Below are 9,952 nucleotides of genomic sequence, written 5' to 3'. Positions count from 1 at the left end.
GGGGCTCATTTTGGGGTCCTGGGGCTCCTTTTGGGGCGCTCGTTTTAGGGGTCCCGGGGGGCTCCTTTTGGGGTGCTGGGGGTTCCTTTTTTGGGATCCTGGGGGGTTCATTTTGGGGTCCTGGGGGGGTTTCGGTTTAGGGGTCCAGCGCGGCTCCTTTTGGGGTGCTGGGGGTTCCTTTTTTGGGGTTTCTGGGGGGTTCATTTTGGGTGCTGGGGGCTCATTTTGGGGTCCCGGGGCTCGTTTTGGGGTGCCGGAGGTTCCTTTTTTGGGGTCCTGGGGGTTCATTTTGGGGTTTCTGGGGGATTTCGTTTTAGGGGTCCAGAGCGGCTCCTTTTGGGGTGCTGGGGGTTCCTTTTTGGGGTCCTGGGGCTCGTTTTGGGGTTCTCCTTTTAGGGATCCCGGTGTGGGCTCATTTTGAGGTGCCGGAGGTTCCTTTTTTGGGGTTTCTGGGGGGTTCATTTTGGGGTTTCTGGGGGGTTTCGTTTTAGGGGTCCAGCGCGGCTCCTTTTGGGGTGCTGGGGGTTCCTTTTTGGGGGTCCTGGGGGTTCATTTTTGGGTGCTGGGGGCTCATTTTGGGGTCCTGGGGCTCCTTTTGGGGCGCTCGTTTTAGGGGTCCCGGGGGGCTCCTTTTGGGGTGCTGGGGGTTCCTTTTTTGGGATCCTGGGGGGTTCATTTTGGGGTCCTGGGGGGGTTTCGGTTTAGGGGTCCAGCGCGGCTCCTTTTGGGGTGCTGGGGGTTCCTTTTTTGGGGTTTCTGGGGGGTTCATTTTGGGTGCTGGGGGCTCATTTTGGGGTCCCGGGGCTCGTTTTGGGGTGCCGGAGGTTCCTTTTTTGGGGTCCTGGGGGTTCATTTTGGGGTTTCTGGGGGATTTCGTTTTAGGGGTCCAGAGCGGCTCCTTTTGGGGTGCTGGGGGTTCCTTTTTGGGGTCCTGGGGCTCGTTTTGGGGTTCTCCTTTTAGGGATCCCGGTGTGGGCTCATTTTGAGGTGCCGGAGGTTCCTTTTTTGGGGTTTCTGGGGGGTTCATTTTGGGGTTTCTGGGGGGTTTCGTTTTAGGGGTCCAGCGCGGCTCCTTTTGGGGTGCTGGGGGTTCCTTTTTGGGGTCCTGGGGGTTCATTTTTGGGTGCTGGGGGCTCATTTTGGGGTCCTGGGGCTCCTTTTGGGGCGCTCGTTTTAGGGGTCCCGGGGGGCTCCTTTTGGGGTGCTGGGGGTTCATTTTGGGGTGCCGGAGGTTCCTTTTTGGGGTCATGGGGGTTCATTTTGGGGTCCTGGGGGGGTTTCGTTTTAGGGGTCCTGACGCTCCTTTTGGGGTGCTGGGGGTTCCTTTTTTGGGGTATCTGGGGGTTCATTTTTGGGTGCTGGGGGCTCATTTTGGGGTGCTGGGGGTTCCTTTTTTGGGGTATCTGGGGATTCATTTTGGGGTCCTGGGGCGCTCCTTTTGGGGTGCTGGGGGGGTTCATTTTGGGGTTCATTTTGGGCTCCTTTTGGGGTTCCCGGGGGCGGGGGGCAATGACACCCACACCCCACAGCACCCCATTATTTTAGGGGTGCCCTTGATCCCCCCCAAAATGAGACCCCCCCCTCCTTTTTGGGACCCCCTGCGTCACCCCAAAACTCACCCTGGGGACCGGAGGGGGGGACAAAAAGGGGGCCCCGTGTCCCCCCTTTCCCGGGGGGTCCCGTTTTCCCCACAAATCCCCTTTTCCTGCCCTTTTTGGGGAGCCCTGAGGACTCCAGGGACCCCAAATAGCCCAGACACCCCAAATCCTCCGGGTTTTTGCCCTTTTTGGGGTTTTTTTTAGGGTTTTTTTCCCCCTTTTTTTGGTTTTTTTTTTGGTTTTTTTTGTGGGGCTTTTTTTCCCTCCTTTTTTGGTTTTTTGGGTTTTTTTTAGGGCTTTTCCCCCCCCTTTTCTGGGTTTTTTTTTAGGGCTTTTTTCCCCCTTTTTTGGTTTTTTTTTTAGGGCTTTTTCCCCCCTTTTTCTGGTTTTTTTTTTTTTAGGGCTTTTTTTTTCTCCTTTTTTAGGTTTTTTTGGGGTTTTTTTAGAGCTTTTTTCCCCCCCTTTTTTTGTTTTTTTTCGGGCTTTTCCCTCCCTTTTTTGTTTTTTTTTTAGGGCTTTTTTCCTCCTTTTTTTTTGTTTTTTGGGGGTTTTTTAGAGATTTTCCCCCCCTTTTTTGGTTTTTTTTTTAGGGCTTTTTTCCTCCTTTTTTTTTGTTTTTGGGGGGTTTTTTAGAGCTTTTTCCCCCCTTTTTTGGCTTTTTTTTAGGGCTTTTTTTCCCTCCTTTATTTTGGTTTTTTTGGGGTTTTTTAGAGCTTTTCCCCCCTTTTTTGGTTTTTTTTAGGGCTTTTTTCCTCCTTTTTTTTGCTTTTTTTTGGGTTTTTTTAGAGCTTTTTCCCCCTTTTTTGTTTTTTTAGAGCTTTTTCCCCCCTTTTTTTTGTTTTTTTAGGGCTTTTTCCCCTCCTTTTTTGGTTTTTTTTAGGGCTTTTTTTCCCTCCTTTTTTTTGTTTTTTTGGGGGGTTTTTTTAGAGCTTTTTCCCCCCTTTTTTGGCTTTTTTTTTAGGGCTTTTTTTCCCTCCTTTATTTTGGTTTTTTGGGGTTTTTTTAGCGCTTTTTCCCCCCTTTTTTGGTTTTCTTTAGGGCTTTTTTTCCTCCTTTTTATTGTTTTTTTGGGGGTTTTTTAGAGCTTTCCCCCCCCTTTTTTGGCTTTTTTTTTAGGGCTTTTTTTCCCTCCTTTATTTTGGTTTTTTTGGGGTTTTTTAGAGCTTTTCCCCCCCTTTTTTGGTTTTTTTTAGGGCTTTTTTCCTCCTTTTTTTGCTTTTTTTTGGGTTTTTTTAGAGCTTTTTCCCCCTTCTTTGTTTTTTTAGAGCTTTTTTCCCCCTTTTTTTTGTTTTTTTAGGGCTTTTTCCCCTCCTTTTTTGGTTTTTCTTAGGGCTTTTTTTCCCTCCTTTTTTTTGTTTTTTTGGGGGTTTTTTTTAGAGCTTTTTCCCTCATTTTTTGGTTTTTTTTTAGGGCTTTTTTTCCCTCCTTTATTTTGGTCTTTTGGGATTTTTTTAGCGCTTTTTCCCCCATTTTTTGGTTTTCTTTAGGGCTTTTTTTCCTCCTTTTTATTGGTTTTTTGGGGGTTTTTTTAGAGCTTTTTCCCCCCTTTTTTGGTTTTTTAGGGCTTTTTTCCCCCCTTCTTTGTTTGTTTTTTTAGGGCTTTTTTCCTCCTTTTTTTTGGTTTTTTGGGGGTTTTTTAGAGCTTTTTCCCCCCTTTTTTTGTTTTTGTTTTTTTTTAGGGCTTTTTCCCCCCTTTTTTGGTTTTTTAAGAGCTTCCCCACCCCTTTTTTTTGGTTTTTTAGGGCTTTTTCCCCTCTTTTTTTTGTTCGTTTTTTTTTAATTTTTGGGGGTTTTTTTTAGGGATTCCTCCCCCTTTTCGGGGCGTTATTTTTCGGGATTCTCCTTTCCCCTTTCCGGGGTTATTTCTGTGTTTTCCCAGCTCCGCCCCGCAGCCCGCGGAGCTCCCGCCGGGAGCTGCCGGCCGATCCAGCCGTGACAAATTCCCTTTTCCCGGCTTTTGGATGGCTCTGGCCGAGCTTCCCGCGGCCTCGCCCCAAACCCGCTCCCCAATCCCTCAGGACGGGGCTTTTCCCCCCCTCATCCCCCCCACGCACGGGATTTTCCCACCCCCAAATCCCCCTCCCCAAATCCCCGTCCCCAAATCCCCCTCCCCAAATCCCCGTCCCCAAATCCCCCTCCCCAAATCCCCCTCCCCAAATTCCCCTCCCCAAATCCCCCTCCCCAAATCCCCCTCCCCAAATCCCCGTCCCTAAATCCCCGTCCCCAAATCCCCGTCCCCAAATCCCCATCCCCAAATCCCCCTCCCCAAATCCCTCCTGTCCGGAGCTTCCTCCCCTCCTTCCACCCCCAGCCCTGAGCTTTGCCCTCCTCATCCCACATTCCCACATTCCCACATTCCCACATTCCCATATTCCCGTATTCCCATATTCCCATTCCCACTCCCATTCCAACATTCCCATCCCACATTCCCATTCCCATTCCCACATTCCCACATCCCCACATTCCCATATTCCCATTCCCACATCCCCATTCCCACATTCCCATATTCCCATATTCCCATTCCCACATTCCCACATTCCCACATTCCCACATTCCCATTCCCGTATTCCCATTCCCACTCCCATTCCCACATTCCCATCCCACATTCCCATTCCCATTCCCATATTCCCACATTCCCATATTCCCCCATTCCCACATCCCCGTCCCCATTCCCACTCCCATTCCCATTCCCATTCCCATATTCCCACATTCCCATCCCTTTTCCCATCCCCACATTCCCATTCCAATATTCCCATTCCCACATCCCCATCCCCACATTCCCATTCCAATATTCCCATATTCCCATTCCCACATTCCCATTCCCACTCCCATTCCCATATTCCCATCACCATTCCCACATTCCCATTCCCACATTCCCATTCCTACATTCCCGCTCCCATCCCCATTCCCACTCCTACATTCCCATTCCCACATTCCCACATTCCCATATTCCCACATTCCCATATTCCCATATTCCCATTCCCACTCCCATTCCAACATTCCCACTCCCATTCTCATTCCCATTCCCCCATTCCCACATCCCCGTCCCCATCCCCATATTCCCATTCCCACATTCCCATCCCACATTCCCATATTCCCATCCCTATTCCCATCCCCACATTTCCATTCCCACATTCCCATTCCCACTCCCATTCCCACTCCCATTCCCACTCCCACTCCCACATTCCCATCCCCATTCCCATATTCCCATTCTCATATTCCCATTCCCACATCCCCATTCCCCCATTCCCACATCCCCATTCCCATTCCCACATTCCCACACTCCCACATTCCCATATTCCCATCCCTATTCCCATTCCCACATTCCCATCCCAACACTCCCATTCCCATATTCCCATATTCCCATCCCCATTCCCACATCCCCACATCCCCATCCCCACATTCCCATTCCCATATTCCCATCCCCACATCCCCATTCCCACATTCCCACATTCCCATTCCCATATTCCCATTCCCACATTCCCACATTCCCACATTCCCATATTCCCATTCCCGTCCCCATTCCCATTCCCATTCCCATCCCCACATTCCCACATTCCCATTCCCATCCCCATTCCCACATTCCCACTCCCATTCCCATATTCCCATATTCCCATTCCCGTCCCCATTCCCATTCCCACATTCCCATATTCTCATCCCCATCCCCATTCCCACATCCCCACCCCCATATTCCCATCCCCACATTCCCACTCCCATTCCAACATTCCCATTCCCACATTCCCATTCCCATATCCGCATTCCCACATCCCCATATTCCCATTCCCACATTCCCATCCCACATTCCCATATTCCCATCCCTATTCCCATCCCCATATTCCCATTCCCATCCCCATTCCCAGATCCCCACATTCCCATTCCCATTCCCATATTCCCATTCCCATTCCCACATTCCCATTCCAACGTCCCCATTCCCACATCCCCATCCCCATATTCCCATTCCCATTCCAACGTCCCCATTCCCACATCCCCATCCCCATATTCCCATTCCCATTCCCATTCCCATTCCCATCCCCATTCCTATTCCCATTCCCACCCCCCAGAGCTTTCCCCGGCCCTTTGGGTCTGGGGGAGCAGCCGGGAATGGGGAAGGGAGGGATCAATCAGGAGGGATTGGGATCAATCAGGAGGGATTGGGATCAATCGGGGAGGATTGGGATCAATCGGGGAGGATTGGGGTGATCAGGAGGGATTGGGATCAATCGGGGAGGATTGGGGTGATCAGGAGGGATTGGGATCAATCGGGGAGAATTGGGATCAATCCGGGAGGATGGGGGATCAATCAGGAAGGATGGGGGTGATCAGGAGGGATTGGGATCAATCGGGGAGGATTGCGATCAATTGGGGAGGATGGGGAATCAATCAGGAAGGATGGGGGCGATCAGGAGGGATTGGGATCAATCGGGGAGGATTGGGATCAATCGGGGAGGATGGGGGATCAATCAGGAAGGATGGGGGTGATCAGGAGGGATTGGGAACAGTCGGGAAGGATGGAAGTGATCAGGAGGGATTGGGATCAATTGAGGAGGATTGGGATCAATCGGGGAGGATGGGGGTGATCAGGAAATGGGGGATCAATCGGGAAAGGGGGGGCAATCAGCAAGGAAGGGGAGATCAATCAAGAAGGACGGGGAGCAGCCAGGAAGGACAGGAGGATCAATCAGGAAGGATTGGGAGGGTGATCAGGAAGGAGGGGATCGATCAGCAAAAATGAGGGGATCAATCAGCGAAGACGGGGGGGATCAATCAGCGAGGCTGGGGCAGATAAATCGGCAAAGATGGGGGGGATCAATCAGCAAGAATGAGGGGATCAATCACCCAAGATGGGGGGAATCAAACAGTCAGGGTGGGGATCAATCAGCAAAAATGAGGGGATCAATCAGCGAAGATGGGGGGATCAATCAGCGAAGATGGGGGATCAATCACCCAGGATGGGGGGATCAATCAGCGAAGATGGGGGGGATCGATCAGCGAGGCTGGGGGGATCAATCACCCAAGATGGGGGGCAACAATCAGCAAAGATGGGGGGATCAATCAGCAAGAATGAGGGGATCAATCAGCAAAGATAGGGGGGATCAATCAGCAAGAATGAGGGGATCAGTCACCCAGGATGGGGATCAATCACCCAGGCTGGGGGGGATCAATCAGCAAAGATGGGGAGGGATCAATCAAGGAAGATGGGGCGATCAATCATCCAGGATGGGGCGATCAATCATCCAGGATCGGGGGGATCAAACAGGGTGGGGATCAATCAGCGAGGCCGGGGGGATCAATCACCCAAGATGGGGGTGGATCAATCAGCCAGGCTGGGACCGATCAATCCCCGGCCCGGCGGGGCTCCCGCGGGGCTACCATGGGGCTACCACGGGGCTACCACGGGGCTCCTGCGGGGCTACCACGGGGCTCCTGGGGGGCTCACACGGGGCTACCGCGGGGCTACCATGGGGCTCACATGGGGCTCCTGCGGGGCTCCTGCGGGGCTCACTCGGGGCTACCGCGGGGCTACCACGGGGCTCCTGCGGGGCTACCATGGGGCTACCACGGGGCTCACACGGGGCTACCGCGGGGCTACCACGGGGCTCCTGCGGGGCTCACACGGGGCTACCACGGGGCTCACAGGGGAATAACGCGGGGCTACCACGGGGTTCACACGGGGTTCACACGGGGCTCCTGCGGGGCTCACACGGGGCTACCGCGGGGCTACCGCGGGGCTACCATGGGGCTCACATGGGGCTCACACGGGGCTCACACGGGGCTCACACGGGGCTCCTGCGGGGCTACCACGGGGCTCATACCGGGCTCCCGCGGGGCTCCTGCGGGGCTACCACGGGGCTAACGCGGGGCTCACACGGGGCTACCATGGGGCTCACACGGGGCTCACACGGGGCTAACGCGGGGCTAACGCGGGGCTCACACGGGGCTCACTCGGAGCTCACACGGGGCTACCATGGGGCTCACTCGGGGCTCCTGCGGGGCTCACACGGGGCTAACGCGGGGCTACCACGGGGCTCCTGCGGGGCTCCTGCGGGGCTAACGCGGGGCTCCTGCGGGGTTCACACGGGGCTACCATGGGGCTCACATGGGGCTCCTGCGGGGCTCCTGCGGGGCTAACGCGGTGCTCCCACGGGGCTCCCACGGGGCTCATACCGGGCTCCTGCGGGGCTACCACGGGGCTCACACGGGGCTACCGCGGGGCTACCATGGGGCTCACACGGGGCTACCATGGGGCTCACTCGGGGCTCCTGCGGGGCTCCTGCGGGGCTACCACGGGGCTCCTGCGGGGCTCCTGCGGGGCTAACGCGGGGCTAACGCGGGGCTCCTGCGGGGTTCACACGGGGCTACCATGGGGCTCACATGGGGCTCCTGCGGGGCTCCTGCGGGGCTAACGCGGGGCTCACACGGGGCTAACGCGGGGCTCACACCGGGCTCACACCGGGCTCACACCGGGCTCATACCAGGCTCCTGCGGGGCTCCTGCGGGGCTCCTGCGGGGCTCACACGGGGCTAACGCGGGGCTCACACGGGGCTCCCACGGGGCTCACACGGGGCTCACACGGGGCTCATACCGGGCTCCTGCGGGGCTCCTGCGGGCTCATCCCGCCGGGCCGGGCCGGGCCGCAGCCGGCGCTCGGTGCCGGGGCCTCGGGGGGCTCGGGGGGCTCGGGGGGGCCCCGGGCGCGCTGCTCTCGCTCGGCCGCGCTGATGCGCTGCGACAGCCCCGGCGCGCTCGGAGCCTCGCCCGCCCCGGCCGGAGCCTCCCGCGCCGCCGCCGCCGCCGCCGCCGCTCATTTGCTCCGTGTTGGGCCGCGGTTCACGCTCCGGTCAGCCCTGCCTGATCCCTCCTTCCCGCTCGGCCCGGGAAAGGTTTTCCTGTCAGCTCCGCTCAGCCCTGACGTGCTCCCCGAACCGTGAATGCACCGCAGCCGGGGAGCGGCCCTGCCAGCCCCGGGGGGGAGGCGGCCGGGGAGGGGGCAGCGCCTGCCCCGCATCAACCCCCGGCTGCGGGGGACCCGCTGACATCACCCCCGGGATGGGGGGGACCCCGTCCCCACAGACCCCAAATGGCCGAGGGGACGGGGGGTGACACCCTCGAAGTGGGGGTGACAGCCCCGAGGTGGGGGTGGCACTCCCGAGGTGGGGGTGGCACTCCCGAGGTGGGGGTGACAGCCCCGAGGTGGGGGTGACACTCCCGAAGTGGGGGTGACAGCCCGAGGTGGGGGTGACACCCTCGAGGTGGGGGTGGCACTCCCGATGTGGGGGTGGCACTCCCGAAGTGGAGGTGACAGCCCCGAGGTGGGGGTGACACTCCCGAGGTGTGGATGGCACTCCCGAGGTGGGGGTGACACTCCCGAGGTGGGGGTGACACTCCCGAGGTGGGGGTGACACTCCCGAGGTGTGGATGGCACTCCCGAGGTGGGGGTGACACTCCCGAGGTGGGGGTGACACCCTCGAAGTGGGGGTGGCACCCTCGAGGTGGGGGTGACACTCCCGAAGTGGGGGTGACACTCCCGAGGTGGGGGTGACACCCTCGAGGTGGGGGTGACACTCCCGAGGTGGGGATGGCACTCCCGAGGTGGGGGTGACACCCCCGAAGTGGAGGTGACACCCTCGAGGTGGGGGTGACACTCCCGAGGTGGGGGTGACACCCTCGAAGTGGGGGTGGCACCCTCGAGGTGGGGGTGACACTCCCGAGGTGGGGATGGCACTCCCGAGGTGGGGGTGACACCCCCGAAGTGGGGGTGGCACTCCCGAAGTGGGGGTGACACTCCCGAGGTGGGGATGGCACTCCCGAAGTGGGGGTGACAGCCCGAGGTGGGGGTGACAGCCCCGAGGTGGGGGTGACACTCCCGAGGTGGGGGTGACACTCCCGAGGTGGGGGTGACCACGCTCTGCGAGCCCCCCCCAATCTCCTTTTGGCTCCGGGAAGGGGTTTGGGGCACCCCTAAATCTTCTCGCCCGCCTCAGTAGCGCCCCAGGTGTCCCCCAGCGGTTTTGGGGGACCCCACAGACCCCAAATCGCGGAGGGAACAGGGGCGTGGCGAGCTCGCCGAGCCTCCCCCGCTCGTTTTGGCTCCGGGAAGGGGTTTGGGGCACCCCTAAATCTTCTCGCCCCAGGGCACCCCCAGCGCGGCCCCGTGTGGGTTTGGGGGATCCCAGGATGAGGGGAGCGGATCCCCCTCGTGGCTCTGGCTCTGGGATTTGGGGTCTGGGAGGAGGGGACGGGGTTACCCCAAGGATTTGGGGCGCTCCTGTGGGTCTGGGAGGAGAGCCCGGGGCTACCCCATGGATTTGGGGTGCTCCCCATCCGTTCCCCTCTGCTCCATCTCCTGCCCCTCT

Source organism: Aphelocoma coerulescens, chromosome 4 (genome assembly GCF_041296385.1).
Source record: "Aphelocoma coerulescens isolate FSJ_1873_10779 chromosome 4, UR_Acoe_1.0, whole genome shotgun sequence".
Lineage (NCBI taxonomy): Eukaryota > Metazoa > Chordata > Aves > Passeriformes > Corvidae > Aphelocoma > Aphelocoma coerulescens.
The sequence above is the reverse complement of the archived record's forward strand: the minus strand, read 5'-3'. Positions refer to the sequence as shown.